At 46.1% G+C, this 17,478-nt stretch overlaps 1 pseudogene; it reads right to left on the bottom strand.

Moving 5' to 3' along the window:
- The window catches only part of LOC136544007 (probable LRR receptor-like protein kinase At1g51890), a 174,645-nt pseudogene extending 158,386 nt beyond the window's left edge, over positions 1–16,259 (bottom strand).
- Between the last annotated feature and the right edge of the window lie 1,219 nt (positions 16,260–17,478).

Raw genomic sequence — 17,478 nt, 5'->3', positions numbered from 1 at the left:
GGATTGTAGCTTTGCACATATGCTTAGATAGGATTGTATGAGACAATTTCTACCAAATGATGCTAAGGTATAAGAGATGGACCTTTGAAGCATGAAACCTATCGGAGTGCACCATTATACCATCCTTAGCATCAATCAAAACTAGACATACATAAAAATTAGAATACCCCATGAGATCAATATTACAAGTAAGGGTCTAGTTTCCATATGATGAACATAAGTCCAGTTACTTTAGCTAGATACCACTTGTAAATACATGGAAATGAAATCATTAGATGTCCTATGCATACAAGATTTTCATTTCATCATGCAAATTTACAATTAGCCTACACCACACAAGCATGAATGTTGAAATTTAGAACTTATGCCATGCAACCAAACACATGAAATGCACATTCAAATGCACCATACAAGTTCATGAGCTTGCTCCCCCTACTTGTGTGCTCAAAATTTGAATATTTGAATTTGATCCCCTTCCTTTGTCATATCTTATTTCTCTACACTATTTCTCCCCCCCCTATCACTTATCTTTGTTTCTCTCCCCCTTTGTCATCAATGACCACAAAGGCTTAAAGTAGAGATAGGTTCAAATTATAGATAGGTTGGGGTTAAACCATGTGAAATGAGGATCATTTTTCAATTTGGTTCAATCTAGTTTACTTGCAAAAGATATTTAACTCAGTTTGATCCAAGGACAAGCTTCTTCACACCTCCAAATAAGGGTTATCTTGTACCATGTTGAGTTAAACACTTATAGCTCATTTTATAGATCAAACACTAGGTTTACAAGCCCACAAACATGTCATATGCTACCACTAGATCATTTCAAACATAAAAGCAATAGTGGTACCATACAAGCATCAAACTCATTTGATTTTCATGAATGAGCCTATTCAAATGTGAAATATGTCTAGATGCACTAATCATGTCCTTAGCAAGGATGTATGTCATGCCAATCAATTTATACCTTGTATTGCTCGAAGGAGAGGCATGTCATATAGTGGGGTTGCATCAACACATATTGGAGAAGTCAAGTATGTTCAATTCATTCCTTAGCTTGCAAAACCTCTTCTCATCAAGTGGCTTGGTGAATATGTCGGCAAGTTGATCATCGGTGCCCACACTCTCTATGCAAATGTCCCCTTTTTGTTGGTGATCTCTTATGAAATGATGGCGGACATCAATATGCTTTGTTCTTGAGTGTTGAACCGGGTTGTTTGTGAGCTTTACGGCACTTTCATTATCACATAGCAATGGCACTTGCTTGAATTTAATTCCAAAGTCACTCAAAGTAGCCTTCATCCAAAGTAATTAAGCACAACAACTACCGGCCGAAATGTACTCCGCTTCGGTGGTTGAAAGTGCTACACTATTTTGCTTCTTTGATGACCAAGACACAAGTGATCTTCCCAATAGTTGACATGTGCCCGATGTGCTCTTTCTCTCAACTTTGCATCCCGCATAATCGGAGTCCGAATATCCAATCAACTCAAATCTTGCTCCTTTGGGATACCACAATCCAACATTTTGTGTATGCTTCAAGTACCTCAATATTCTTTTTGTTGCTTTCAAGTGACTTTCTCTTGGTGAGGCTTGAAATCTAGCACACATGCATACACTAAACATCACATCCGGTCTTGATGCGGTCACATAGAGTAGGCTTCCAATCATAGACCGATATATCTTTTGTTCCACCATGTTGCCACTAGCATCACTATCTAAGCTTCCACTTGTCCCCATTGGTGTACTAATAGCTTTACTATCATCCATTTCAAACTTCTTGAGCATGTCCTTGATATACTTGCCTTGACTCACAAATGTGCCATTCTTCATTTGCTTGATTTGAAGACCAAGGAAGTAACTAAGCTCTCCAATCATAGACATCTCAAACTCACTTGCCATCATCTTGCCAAACTCCTCACAAAATTCTTGATTTGTTGATCCAAAGATGATATCATCAACATAGATTTGCATTACAAACAAGTCATTTCCAAGCTTCTTGGTGAAGAGAGTGGTGTCAACCTTTCCCATCTTGAATCCCTTAGAGAGTAGGAAATCTCTCAATCTCTCATACCATGCTCTAGGTGCTTGTTTCAATCCATACAAAGCATTTCTCAACTTGTAGACATGGTTGGGTTTCTTCTCATCTTCAAAACCAGGAGGTTGCTCAACATACACAAGCTCATTGATGTACCCATAGAGAAATGCACTTTTCACATCCATTTGGTACAACTTGATGTTGTGGGCACAAGCATAGGCTAACAAGATCCTAATTGCTTCCAATCTTGCAATCGGGGCATATGTTTCTCCAAAGTCAAGACCTTCAACTTGAGTGTAACCTTGAGCCACTAATCTTGCTTTGTTCCTTATTACTATCCCATCTTGATCTTGCTTGTTCCAAAAGACCCACTTGGTTCCAATCACATTATGATTCTTAGGCCTCTCAACTAAATCCCATACTTGGTTCCTTGTGAAGTTGTTTAGCTCTTCATGCATAGCATTGACCCAATCAACATCCCTCAAAGCTTCATCTATCTTCTTAGGTTCAATGGATGACATAAATGAGAAATGCTCACAAAATGAAGCCAATCTTGACCTTGTTTGCACCTCTTAAAATGTCACCAATGATAGTGTCCAATGGATGATCTCTTGCAACATTGGTTGGTTGAAGCACTTGCACTTGATTGCTAGCATTTGATTGATCACTTGGTTGAGATGATGAACTAGCCATTTGTTGATCTTGCACATTGCCATCACTAGTGCTTGCTTGGATTTGATCATGAGAACCACTAGCTTGCACATTTGAGTTAGTGAGTACTTGATTCTTGTCATCTTCAACATCAATCACCTCTCTAGGCCTTATATTACCAATGTCCATGTTCTTCATTGCATTGACCAATTGAGTGCCTCTTACATCATCTAGATTCTTATCTTCCTCTTAGGAACCATTTGTTTCATCAAATTCCACATCATGAACCTCCTCAAGAGTACCACTAGCTAAGTTCCAAACTCTATAAGCCTTGCTAGTAGTGGAGTAACCAAGCAAGAAACCTTCATCACATTTCTTTTCAAACTTACTCAATCTAGTGTCTTTCTTCAATATATAGCATTTACAACCAAAAACCCAGAAGTATGCTATGTTGGGCTTTCTTCCATTCAAAAGCTCATAAGGTGTTTTCTCCATCATGGGGTGACAATAGAGTCGGTTACTATAGTAGCAAGCCGTGTTGATTGCTTTGGCCCAAAATGAATGACTCACATTGTATTCACTCAACATTGATCTTGCCATATCAATTAAGGTTCTATTCTTTCTTTCAACTAACCCATTTGATTGAGGAGTATACTTGGCCGAGAATTGATGCCTAATTCCAAATTCATCACATAACTTATCAATTCTAGTGTTCTTGAATTCACTACCATTATCACTTCTAACTTTCTTGATTGTTGTTTCAAATTCATTGTGAATGCCTTTGACAAATGATTTGAATGTTGCAAACACATCACTCTTGTCCACTAGAAAGAATACCCATGTGTATCTAATGAAATCATCCACAATCACAAATCCATATTTGTTTCCACCAATACTAGTGTATGTGGTTGGTCCAAACAAGTCCATGTGCATCAACTCAAATGCCTTAGATGTGCTCATCATGCTCTTCTTAGGATGTGTATTACCAACTTGCTTTCTGGCTTGACATGCACTACATAGCTTATCTTTTTCAAATGTGACATCTTTCAAGCCTCTAACTAAGTCATGCTTAATCAACTTGTTCAATTGTTTCATTCCAACATGACCAAGCCTTCTATGCCATAACCAACCCATGCTAGACTTAGTGATCAAACATGTTGTCAATTGAGCTTATCTAGCATTGAAATCAACTAAGTATAGATTCTCATATCTAAATCCTTTGAATATCAAGTTAGAGCCATCTACACTTATGATCTCTACATCATCCACACCAAATATGCACTTGAAACCAAGATCACACAATTGAGCTACCAATAATAGGTTGAAGTTCAAGCTCTCTACTAGTAGCACATTGGAAATACTCAAGTCATTGGATATTGCAATCTTACCGAGCCCTTTGACCTTGCCTTTGCCATTGTCACCAAATGTGATACTATCAATCCCATTGCTCTTGTTTTCATTGATTGAATTGAACATTCTTGGATCACCGGTCATGTGTTGTGTGCACCCACTATCAAGCACCCAATGCCTTCCTCCGGCTTTATAATTGACCTAAAAAGAGGATCAATTCCTTTTAGGTACCCAAACTTGCTTGGGTCCTTGAAGGTTAGTTACCAAGGTCTTTGGTACCCAAATAGCCTTCTTCTTTGGGCCCACAATTGGTGTACCAATGAACTTAGCCTTCACAACATTGGCACCCATAAAAAGCATGTAACAAGAATCAAATTTAATTGAGGATACATTAGGTAGCTTGTTCTTGTTAATCTTGCAATATTGCTCTATATGCCCAACTTGCTTGCATCTATTGCAAAACCGACCATTGCCCTTCACAAAGCTAACTTTGGGAGTGACAAAGGCCGCCTTGCCTTTCTTGGGGGTATAGCCTAATCCCTCTTTGTTGAGAGAAAACCTTTGGCTACCCAAGCACTTTAGCAAGTGGGCATCTCCACCATAGGCATTGCCTAAGGCACGAGTGAGCTCATTCACCTCCTTCTTGAGGGTCTCATTTTCCACTTTTAGTGAGTTTTCACAAGTGAGACCATCGCTCAAGGGTGAAATGGAAGTGGTAGTGCTACAAGAAGTGTTAGTGGGAGCAACAAAAATAGATTCATCAATAAGATCACATGTTAGTCCCACATCACATGATATGATCACTTGCTCCTTCTTGGCTTCCTCCACTTTGACTTGCTCAATAAGAGAGGAGTGAGCCTTTTCAAGCTTAGAGTGAGCTTTGCCAAGCTTCTCATGGGCTTCCATTAGCCTCTCATGAGTGGCATTGAGCTCATCAAAGGATTGCTCAAGAAATTTTACTTTCTTGCGCAATTCTTTGCACTCCTTTCTCTTCATCTCATTGCAAGCGTGCACTTGGTCACACATGTCCAAGAGCTCCTCCTTGGTCTATCCTCATCCTCATCATCATCATTATCATTCCTACAAGAGTCACTTTCACATTCATCATCATCACTCTCATCATATTTTACCTTGGTAGGCTTTGCCATGAGACATGTCGATGGAGTGTCGAAGATGGAGAGCTTCTTGTTGATGGCGATGCTTGCTAGTGCTCTCTTGATAGATTTCTTGTCATCATCACTAGAGCTATCACCATCCAAGGAACCATCACTATCCCAAGTGACTACATAGCCTCCACCCTTCTTCTTTTGGAAGGTCATTCTCTTCTCCTTCTTCTCCTGTTCATTCTTATCTTTCTTGTGCTTCTTCTTCTCATCTTCATCATTATCACTATTGTAGGGACAATTTGCTACAACATGATCGGGGCTCTTGCAATTGTAGCATCTTCTCACATACTCTTTGCTCTTGGTGTGATCTCTTCTCTTTCTTGCACCATAACCCTTCTTCTTCATGAATTTTCCCATCTTGCGGACAAAGAGGGCCATAGCTTCATCATCAATATCACTAAGATCATCATCATCACTTGATTCTTTCTTGGACTTGCCCTTGTTCTTGGATGATGATGAGCTAGCCTTGAATGCTATACTCTTCTTCTTCTTGTCTTCTTCTTCCTTCTTGTCCTCCTTGTCATCCCCCTCCCTTTCCACACGGTATGTCTCTTGGGTCATAACATCACCTAGTACTTGGTTGGGGGTAATCTCCTTCAATCCTTCTCTTATGATGAGCAATCTCAACATCTCCAATCTTGGAGGAAGGCACATCAAGAACTGATAAGAGACATCATCATCCTTAATCTTCTCTCCCAATGCCTTCAAATCATTGACAATCACTTGCAATCGATGGAACATCTCCGGAATGCTCTCATCTTCCTTCATCTTGAAGCTTGTCAATTTATCCTTGAGGATATACAACTTGGCACTCTTCACCGCCGGTGTGCCCTCATAAGTTTCTTACAATCTTTTCCACATTTCATTTGCTCTTTCACAATCCTTGATTTTCTCAAACACCTTAGAATCAATGGCATTGTATATGGTGTTGAGAGCCATTGTATTGCATTGCTTGTTGATCTTATCTTGGTTGGTGGGATCATCGGGATCGATGATAGCATAATCATTCTCAGTCACTTCCCATACTTGATCATTGATTGAACCAAGATACATCCTCATCTTTCTCTTCCAATAATCATAGCATGTGCCATCAAAGAATGGTGGTTTGCCCCCACATGGTTGAACACAACTTGAGCCAAAATTTGACACCGAGGTTGTTAAGCCTTCAATCAAATAGTGACCACGGCTCCGATACCACTTGAAAGGTCCTAGTATGGCTAGAGGGGGGTGAATAGCCTATTTAAAAATTCTACAAATCAACTAGAGCAATTTAATTAGTATGACAAGAGGCGAAATGCAAACTTGCTCTAGCTCTATAAGGGTTGCAAGCCACCTATCCAACAATTCTAGTTGCAAAGATTACTAGGCACACAACTTGCAAAGATACTACTCACTAAGAGCTCTCAAACTTGCTACTCTAAAGAGCTCCACTAGATGAACTTAAAACAACAAAGCAAGCCCTCAATTCTAATTACACTAAAGAGCTTGTCACAACTAGTTTGCAAGAATATAAATGAGTGAGTAGGATGATTATACCGCCATGTAGAGGAATGAACCAATCACAAGATGATGATTAAGCCAATCACCGGGAGAATGCAAATGATAAGAGACAATAGATTTTCTCCTGATGTTCATGTGCTTGCCAACACGCTACGTCCCCATTGTGTCGACCAACACTTGGTGGTTCGGTGGCTAAGAGGTGTTTCACAAACCTCATCCACACGATTGGACACTGCAAGAACCTCCCCACAAGTGAGGTAACTCAATGACATGAGCAATTTACTAGAGTTACCTTTCGGCACTCCGCCGGGGAAGGTACAACTCCCCTCACAATCACCGAAGGCGGCCACGAACAATCACCAACTCGTGCCGATCCTCCACCGCTGCACCAAGCCATCTAGGTGATGGCAACCACCAAGAGTAACATGCGAAATCCGCAGCGCAACACGAATAACAAGTGCCTCTAGATGCAATAACTCAAGCAATGCACTTGGATTCTCTCCCAATCTCACAAAGATGATGGATCAATGATGGAGATGAGTGGGAGGACTTTGGCTAAGCTCACAAGGTTGCTATGTCAATGAAAATGTGCAAGAGTATGAGCTTCAACTGGCCATGGGGCTTAAATAGACGCCCCCACGAAATAGAGCCGTTGTACCCCTTCATTGGGCACAACGTGGGCTAATCGGACGCTCTGGTCAGTTGACCAGACGCTGAGCCCCCAGCGTCTGGTCACTCACAGTCAGCCATGTGTCCTAACTTCAACGGTCATCAGTCTTGACCGGACACTATGATTGAGTTGATCGGACGCTGAACACCGGCATCCGATCGTTTACAGTAAGTGTCCAAAACCGACTTTTGCCGACCGGACGCATCCGGTCAAGCACGATCGGACCGTGCTAGCGTCCAGTCATACTATGACTACTTACTATGCTGACCGACAACACGACCGGACACAGCCCTTTAGCATCTGGTCGCTTAGCAACCCAACGTCCGGTCAGTTGACCGACGCCAGCATCTTTGCGACCAACTCCATTTCACCTCTAACTTCTTAACCCTTGCTCAAATGTGCCAACCACCAAGTGTATCACCTTGTGCACATGTGTTAGCATATTTTCACAAATATTGTCAAGGGTGTTAGCACTCCGCTAGATCCTAAATGCATATGCAATGAGTTAGAGCATCTAGTGGCACTTTGATAACCGCATTTTGATACGAGTTCCACCCCTCTTAATAGTACGGCTATCGATCCTAAATGTGATCACACTCGCTAAGTGTCTTGATCACCAAAACAAAATGGCTCCTACAATTTTACCTTTGCCTTGAGCCTTTTGTTTTTCTCTTTCTTCTTTTCCAAGTTTAAGCATTTGATCATCACCATGCCATCACCATCGTCATGATCTTCGCCATTGCTTCATCACTTGGAGTAGTCCTACCTATCTCATGATCACTTGATAAACTAGGTTAGCACTTAGGGTTTCATCAATTAACCAAAACCAAACTAGAGCTTTCACATGGCGAGGGTGGCGGAAAAGTGGGCTATCCCATGACCAAAAAGTGTTGAACGTACAACGTCTTCTCTACGGACGGCGCCAACTGTCGGTGTAGAAAGTGACCAACTAGTGAATATTTGTAGTTTTGTCGTACATTATGATCGGAGGTGGCCTAGCACTCAATGACACAAGATTTATACTAGTTTAGGCAACGTGCCCTACGTCCAGTTTGGGTCAGTCAGTGACTTTATTCCTGAGCCCAGGTGCTCAAAGTTTGCAGTGGGGTTACAAATGAGAAGGAAGAAGAAGGGGTGTATAGGAGGTCCGGTCGGCTCTGGTCGGAAGGGCCAAGAGCGATAGGAGATACACTATGAGCTAAGTGTTCAAGCGTGTGCTTGGAGTCTAAACTCAGTCGTTCTGTGGTCGTGAGCTAGTGAACTTGATCGGTGCTTGTTGTCTTCAAGAAGGGCTCTCCCTTTTGTTGGAGGGGGCGCATCCCCTTTTATAGATAAAGAGGATGGCTTTACAAGTGAGAGGGTGAGGGTATGTATGCTACCGAGCCTTGTTGCCCATGCCTACCAAGCCTTGTTGCCCACACCGGTGGGTACAAGGTAATGGTAGGCGCCTACAACACTATTGATGTCACTGTAGAATGTCAGATGCATACGGGAGGTCGTGCTGCCTTTTTCAAGGATGGTGGACATCGGTACCTATAAATACTATTTGATGCCTAGAGGCATGTGAGGAGTCTCGCTATGTTCACCCGGTACAGTAAATCCTAGCGCCCATACCGCTATCGATGCCCAGAGACACGTGGGGGCCTTACCGTATGGGAGTTTTAGTAGCCCCTACAATACTGTAGAGGGAGATGTCAGCACCTACAATACTATTTGTGTCAGGGTGGCTGTAGAGTACTATTCCATGTAGGGTATGGTCCCTGGTATAGTGGTTTTGACTTGTGAGCCTTGCCTTGCTTTTCTCCGCACGTCTTCTGGTTCCTACCGAGCAGGCGTCCCTGATCGGATGGCTCCAGTCGGCTCTGAGTGCGCCGGTCGAAGAAGAGCGGTGAGCAGGGTTCCTGCGATCCTTGGTTGGAGATGTGGGGTCAGAGTCGGAAGTAGTGTTTTGGGCTAGGCCTTCTGATCGGAGAGGCCATCCGGTGGCGGCTGGAGTCGAAGCGAACGCTCCGATCGAAGAGGTGGGCCAAAGTAGCCGATGAGAGGGCGTTGTTCCTCTTTGGCCAGACCTTCTAGTCGGTGACTAGGACGCCCTTCTGGCCTGTCATTTTAGACTCTTGGGCCAGCCCATGAGTTACGTGCTGTCTGCTTAGGGCGAGCCTTAGCGTGGAAGCCGGTCCCCGAGGGACCCCGGGTTTATGAACCTGACACTTAGTAAGCCTATCCACCACCACCAAGATGACACTGAAGCCCTAGGATTTGGGTAATCCTTCTATAAAGTCCATGGACAAATCCCTCCATACACCCTCTAGAATTGGCAGGGGTTGGAGTAAGCCCAATGGATGATTGTTTGAGTGTTTGGACTATTGACAGACAGAGCACTGTTTGATAAAGGATTCCACATCTTGTTTCATACCTTTCCAAGAAAAGTGCCTTTTAAGTCTGTTGTATGTAGCAACAATACCTGAGTGTCCTCCAAGAGCACTGGAATGATAGGCAACAAGGATTTTGGTTTGAAGTGCTGCATTTTGAGCAATCCAAACTTTGCCATGGTGCCTTATCAATCCTCTATCCAAACTATAACCCTAGGCATCTGGACTAGAAATAGCTAACCTTGTCAGGAGTTGCTGTGCTTGAGTGTCTGTGGTGTAAGAATTTAGAACTTCCTGTATCCAAGCAGGTTGCACTGAAGACATAGCTTGTAATGACATAAGATGGGCTACTCTAGAGAGGGCATCAGCAGCCACATTTTCTTTGCCTTGTTTGTAGACAATTTTGAAATGCAGTCCCATTAGCCTTGTCATTGCTTTCCTCTGCATCTCAGAGTATAGATTTTGTTCATTGAGATAGGCTAGGGATTTGTGATCTGTCACTATGATGAACTCTTGTCATTGCAAATAAGCTCTCCACCTTTCCACTGCCATGATCAAAGCCAAGAACTCCTTTTCATATATGGATAATGCTTTATGTTTCTCTCCCAAGGCTTTACTAAGATAAGCGATGGGTTGACCTTTCTGCATCAACACAGCTCCAATGCCATCATGACAAGCATCTGTTTCAATTGTAAAGGATTCTTAGAAGTTGGGCAATGCCAGGACAGGTGTTCTTGTCATTGCCACTTTAACACTATCAAATGTTGACTAGGCTACAGGAGACCAAGTGAACTGTTTCAGTCGCAGCAAGTTGGTTAGTGGTTTGGTTAGGACTCCATAACCTTTTACAAACCGTTTGTAGTAGCTTGTAAGACCTAGGAATGCTCTCAACTCAGTGAAGGAAGTAGGAGCTGGCCAATGGAGCATAGCTGATATCTTGTTTGGATCTGTGGACACCCCTGCTGCTGAGATAATGTGTCCTAAATATTCCAAACTTGACTGTGCAAAAGAACATTTGCTCTCTTTGAGGAAAAGTTTGTGTTTTCTCAATTCAGCTAAAACTTGCTGCAAATGATGTTTGTGGTCTTCCATAGTGGCACTAAAGATTAGGATGTCATCCAAGAAGACCAATACAAATTTTCTAAGAAATGGCTGCAAAATTTGATTCATGATGCATTGAAAAGTAGCAAGTGCATTTGTGAGTGCAAACGGCATCACCTTGAACTGATAGTGGCCGTGATGAGTTTTAAATGCAGTTTTATACTCATCCTCTGGATGCATTCTCACTTGATGATATCCTGACCTCATATCAAGCTTGGTAAAGAACTTAGCTCCATATAATTCATGTAAGATCTCTTCAATGACTGGCATGGGAAACCTGTTTTTGATTGTGATGTCATTCAATTTTCTATAGTCTACACAAAATCTCCATGTACCATCATTCTTTTTGACCAAAAGGACTGGTGAAGCAAAAGGACTATGGCTATGAGCTATCAAGCCAGCTTGCAAAAGCTCCTGAACTTGTCTCTCTATCTCAGTTTTGTGTAATGGTGAATAGTGGTAAGGTTTAGAATTGATGGGGATAGATCCAGGCAAAAGTGGAATGGTATGGTCATAGGCTCTTTGTGGTGGTAGGGTTTTGGGATCAGTGAACACATCACTATAGGTTGAAAGAATGGCAAGAATGTCAGATGGTGGGGAAGTTTCACTAGGTTTGGTTGGATTGGTTGTTGGGACATAGTCTAGTAGAACAAAAGCCTAGATGTCATTGCCCTTTGTGGAGTTAAATACCTTAGTGGCTAAGATAGACTGAAGTTGTAGATGAGGTTCTGTGATTCCTTTCAGCTTGATAGGTTTGTCTTGGGCCCAAAATTCCAGTGTTTTGTGTTGCCAGTCACATTGCATGGGACTATTGGATTGGAGCCAATCAAAACCAAGGATGGCATCATATGGATGCATATCCAAGACCACCATATCAATATATAGTGTATGGCCTTGACAATACTAGGACAATCCTTGTACCTTTCTATTGGTGGTCATCCATTCACCATTTGCTAGCTTCACTTTTTGTTCTTGAGTGGACACTGTAGGTAACTTGGCCAAAGCAACAAACTTAGAGCTAATGAAGCTATGGGAGCTACCACTGTCAACAAGGATGAGCATCACCTTATCCTGGACTCTGGCTTTTAGCTTGATATAGTTTGTGTTGTCCACACTGGAAATAGCATGCATGTGACAACTGGCAAAAGTCTTCATGAAGTGTGTCTTTAGCTACCAATTGGTTGAGGACCTCATCATATAGTTCTCTGTCAAGATCATTGATGACCAATGCATTGTCTTGAGGCTTGTTTCTCTTAGGACACACTTCTAGGTGGCTAGGTACAAATTTGTCACCACAATTGAAACAAAGACCATTTGCCTTCCTATAGTCCCTTAATTGCCTATCCTTCCACAGAGAAGTGAGTTGAGTTGCTGGCTTGGGTTCAACTCTTAGTGGCATGTAGGGTTTTGGTTGACTGACATTTTGTTGATATCTAGCCTTGCTTCTATCATGGACTCCCTGCTGAATCTTAGCAATGATTGAAGCCTTATGCACCGTTGGTGGCATTTGACTCTCTATTGTTCCTCTGATTTCTTCCTTGAGGCCTCTGATGTAATGAGGTGTGAAGAACATGTCATCATAATTAGGATTGTGCATGGTTACAGTGAACTGCAATGCTTGGAACTGGGTGGTGTGCTCTGTCACTGTCCTAGTCTGCTTGAGGCCTAATAAATCATTCATGGCTGTTCGATAGTCATTGGCTCCAAACTCCTCTTCCACGACAGCACAAAAATGATCCCAATCCCTGAAAGTATGGTTTAGTTTGTAAGCTTGGTACCACTTAGCAGCATTACCCTCAAAATGCAAATGAGCAGCTGTAATCCACATGCCCTCTAGCAGCTGATACAGATCAAAGTAACTCTAACAATTATCCTTCCATATCTTAGGGTCTCTACCATCAAATTTGGGGAACTGTATTTTGGGCATAGCTGTTCTTGGCAAAGTGTCTCTTCTCCCAATTCTTTGCGGGTGTCTCCTGATCTTGGAACTTTCTACCTTAACAGTCTCTTTATCCTAGGCAAAGACATTTTGAAAGGATGCCTTCTCCTCAAACAACATGGATGCCCCATCATCACCATCATAAGCAGCTTCATTTTCAAACTGTCTCATTGTCAACTGTGCCACTGCTGCCCCATTGGCTTTGACTTGTTGAGCTATCATGTGTTGTTCAGCAGAGTAGTTATCCATGGCTGCTCCCCTGATATCCATCTAGGCTTTCATCTGTTGTTGAAGTTCCCCAATATCATTGACTCTGGTGAACAACAGATCGAATTGCTCCATGACCTGGTCCATGAACTTCTTCTCATCGTCCGCACTTCTGGCCATGGTGTCCAATGGAATTTGAGTCTGTTTCAATGGTTTAAGTGGAGCCATGGTGACCGATGGGCAGGATCTAAACCACTTGGTGTAATCGGAGGAAGGGAAGGGTTTGGTGGAAGTGATTGGGCTGCTGGAGTAGTGGAGAGGGGAAAGGCCAGGTAGCCGACACCAAAACCGTCACTGACCCAACTCAACCCAAAGGAGGGACCTCTAGGACCTCATGTTGAACACCACGGGTGTGACTGAGATCAACCTGCCCACCAGAATTATGAGCTGTAGATCGAAGTGATGGGATCGAGACGATACCTGAGAGGGAAGAGCAGATGTCGAGCAGGAACGGCGAACGATGGTGATGGAGGAGGTGGGGAGGTGGTAGGACGTCGGACCAGTAGATCCGCCGATGAATGCGTCAGATTTGCGGGTAGGAAGCGATGAGGAAGAGCGTTGCGCTCATCACCCACGCCGAGGATAGAGTATCTCTGATACCACTTGTCACACCCTTGGCCGCCGGCAATTGCCGTCGACGTGAGCACACACAAGAGGAACCAGTGACGAGGACGCCGGTAGGGTAAACCCCTCTGCCTTGGCTGTTTTACTTTCTGATGATTGTCTGCCGGTGTCGTGAATGGTTCAACACTTATGTGCTCTTACAAAGACTGGCCATCAGGGCCCACACGATAGTTTTTAAATTGAAAATGTAAATAGATCTTTACGCCAACAGTTTACAAGACATGGCTTCTCTACTCCTATATGTCGCCCAGCACGACAGCACCGTTCCCGAGTAGCTGTCAAACTGCCAAAGCTGGGTGTTCTGGAAGTTGGCGTAGTGCTCCAGCGTCATGAACGAGTACTTGCTATCGTCGTGCCACGTTATGGCTGTCAGCGCCGTGTCGTTGCCCGCTGCCACGACGGCCGTCTGCAGAACGGCCAACGACACAGGGGAAGTGATGTCCAGCTGAATAGACCCTGCAGGGGCCGATAGGTTCACCCACCATGGGTTAGCGTTCTCCACCGTCGACCAAAAATGGTCGTATGGATCGTCAGGATACCTGCACCAAATCATCGTCAGTCAGAATGGGTGGTGATATAATTCTGTGATATAACATACTGAGTGTCATGGTGCAAAGCTAAAATAACTATTTATGCCATTTTAAGAATATGAGGGTAATTTTTCCAGGCTTCCATAATACAACGTGGGCCTGTCTGGTTCCATGTAAGGCCCTTCTAGCCAGGCTTCCCCGAGCCCACGCGAGGGGGGTTAGCCAGGCTCTCTAGAAATGGAGGGGGTGGGCGTTTCCACTAAGCATGGCTTGAGCCAGCGCTCGCCTCACCTCCCCCGTCGCCAGTCACCCCCTCCCACCTCGCACGCCGGTGCTCCTCCACCACCTCCTCCATGCTCGCGCGCCGGCGAAGGATCTGGCCCACGAGCTCCTTATGCGGGATCTGGCGCTTCATATGCCTCGCCACCGTCCGTAGCTTCACCGGCAGTCGGACCTGGAGGAGATGAGGCGAGAGAGACGCCGTAGAGTGGGCCTTCTCCATCACCGAAACAGCCTTCTCCGCCGCCGAAGGAGATCGCGGGTTGGCCACGGCGAGGAGGTCGTGGCGGTCATGGTGGATGGCCGTGGCGGTTTCGCCGGCACAAGGACGATTCAGGGCTGACGCGAGCGGGTCAAGGAGCAGCGCAAGGGCAAGGCAAAGTGGGTGGCGTGACCTATTGGATGGTGGTGGAGCAGCCGCAGTGAATTTCGTCAACGCGCAGAGGTGGCCATCGACGGAGCTGAGAGGGGGAAAGGAGACAACTGGCGGCGAGGGCTTAAACCGGTGCATGGGATGGTTGTCGTACCTCTGGCTGCCCTCCACCCTCAGTTGCATGCACGACGGCCACCGCGCCAGCTTCCCAGCGTTCACCCGCCACCCCGCCTAGCTCCACGATGGCCAGAGGAGCATGCTGGTGGCACCGACGTTCACCAACTGCTCGATGAAATGTCACTGAGAGGTAAAAACTTACTAGGAAAAGAAAGAGGTGATTCTATGCAAGGCAGACCAGACAACCAAGCATATCTTCTGATGACCAGGCTTAGGTAATACAGCCAATCAAACAACTGAGAATTGGCTTCCTAGAAACAGGCCTAGGCTGTCCAGGCTTGGATGGCTAGGCAGGCTACAAACAGTGGCGGATCCAAGGCAAGAGGGGGGCTAATTTCATCGTGACCTATGCAAAATTTGACCCGACTTAACACCATGCCTAATTTTGAGTACTAAGACAAAATTGTGCATTTTGGGCAAAGGAGTAAATTTTATGTCAATCATCTTTATAAACGCAAAAGTGTATTAATAATTGGATAAATATTCTAGTAAGCAACAAATGAACATGAGGCTTGCTAGTGTTGGGAGTCTTCGGGCTGCTGTCAGCGGAGGCTTGCTGGCCCTTTCCTGTTCCTTGTTTTGTTGGGCCGCGAGGGGGCTGCAGCCCCACCAGACCCCCTGCAGATCCGCCCCTGGCTACAAAGAAACCAAACACAGTCTATATATCCCCAACTCTCCAGGCATGACATCCACTAGTAAGGCTGTCCCACGAGAAGATGCATGTATATGTTTAACATACCGTATGAAATTGCTTGTCCCCATGTTTAGCCGTGTGTACATGGTCGAGAAGAGGCCGGGGTGCGGCCTGCGGATAGAGCAGCGCGCTACCCACGAGCGGCCTGAGCTCCACGACGTTCACGAACGGCGTGCCGCGGCTGGTGTTGACCAGGCAGAAGGGCGCCCACCCCGCCCACGCGACGAAGATCACCTCGTGCTCGTCCTTAAACTCCGGCAGCTTCGCGGTGCGCCAGCGGTTGGCCCCCAGGTGCAGGTCGAACTCCAGCGACGAGCTGTTGTTGCCGTCGTAGTTGCCGTACTCGAACTCCGCCCGCAGCAGGTACTTCACTACTACATAAACGAATATACGCGGTGTTGTACTTTTGCACTCCGTGGCGGGCACCTATTTTTGCCCGCTGCGGTAAATCCCACGATTTACCGCGGCAGGCATTTTTTATTTACCGCAGCGGACACTTTTGTCCGCCACGGTAAATCGATTTACCATGGCAGACATATTAAGATGCTCGCCATGGTAAATACCCTATTTACCGTGGCGGACATCGTAAGGTGTCCGCCACGGTAAATCAATTTACCGTGGCGGACAACGTTAAAAGCCCACCACGGAAAAGGCCTAGGCCCATCAGGCCCAAACTGGCCCGATATTCGTCTACACGTATATATAAGTATACTTAGGGTTTCGGGGGGCGCAGTCAGCCTCCCCACTCTGTTCTTGTCGCGCAGTCGGCCTCTCTTCCTCCCCACTCTCTTCCTCCTCCCTCTCTTCCTCCCCACGCGCTCCAGGTCAGGCCGCCTCGACGGCGGCGGTGGAGGCCCCGACGGCGCCCCTTCCTCTCCCTCCTTCGGCCGGCGGTGGAGGCCCCGACGGCGCCCCTTCCTCTCCCTCCTCCGGCCGGCGTGGAGGCCCCGACGCCAGCATGGAGGCCCCGGCGGCGGCGGCGGATCCGACGCAAGGTGTGGAGCCCTCTTTCTTCTCTCTCAGATCAATGGTGGATCTTGTCCCTCTCACACTCGCACCCTTGCAGATCCCCGACGACGGTGGCGAGCAGCGGCGACGGGTGCTCCTCCGCGCACGGTGGCGAGCAGCGGCGTGGCCCGTCCGGCACGGATCCACGGCGGGGCGGCACCAACCCACCGCGACGGCACGGATCCACGGAGGGGCGGCCCCAACCCGCCGCGACGGCACGGATCCACGGCGGGGCGTCGTCTCCCTCCCACCCAATCGACGGCGGCGCAGATCCGGTGGGCGTGGCGCCCACCCCGGCCCTTCCTCTCCCTCCGGCGGTGCGGCGGGTTGGAGCTGTGGCGGATCCAATCAACGGCGGTGGATTGACGGCGGCGGCGGGATCTAGGTTCAGTGCGGCCCGGATCCAAGCCCGTGTGGGCTTTTTTTCTTTTTTTTTTGTTTTTCCTGAACGATTTGCCGCGGCGGGCGTTCTAATGTGGCCGCCGCGGTAAATCGATTAACCACGGCGAGCAAAGCTGTCCGCCGCGGGAAGCCACGATTTACCGTGGCCTTTCGGCGGCGGCGGACCGGTTTGCCCGCCGCGGGGAACCCAAAACGCCCGACACGGATAAATATTCTGTAGCAGTGCTTCTCAGCGTCTGATAACGGCGCAAATGGACGTCGTAGTCGGCCGATAGCCTGTGGTCGACGCCGGCGCCGGCGTCGACGTACGGGCCGTCGGGTTCGTACTCGATGCCTG

This window comes from Miscanthus floridulus, chromosome 3 (genome assembly GCF_019320115.1).
Source record: "Miscanthus floridulus cultivar M001 chromosome 3, ASM1932011v1, whole genome shotgun sequence".
Lineage (NCBI taxonomy): Eukaryota > Viridiplantae > Streptophyta > Magnoliopsida > Poales > Poaceae > Miscanthus > Miscanthus floridulus.
The sequence above is the reverse complement of the archived record's forward strand: the minus strand, read 5'-3'. Positions and strand labels throughout refer to the sequence as shown.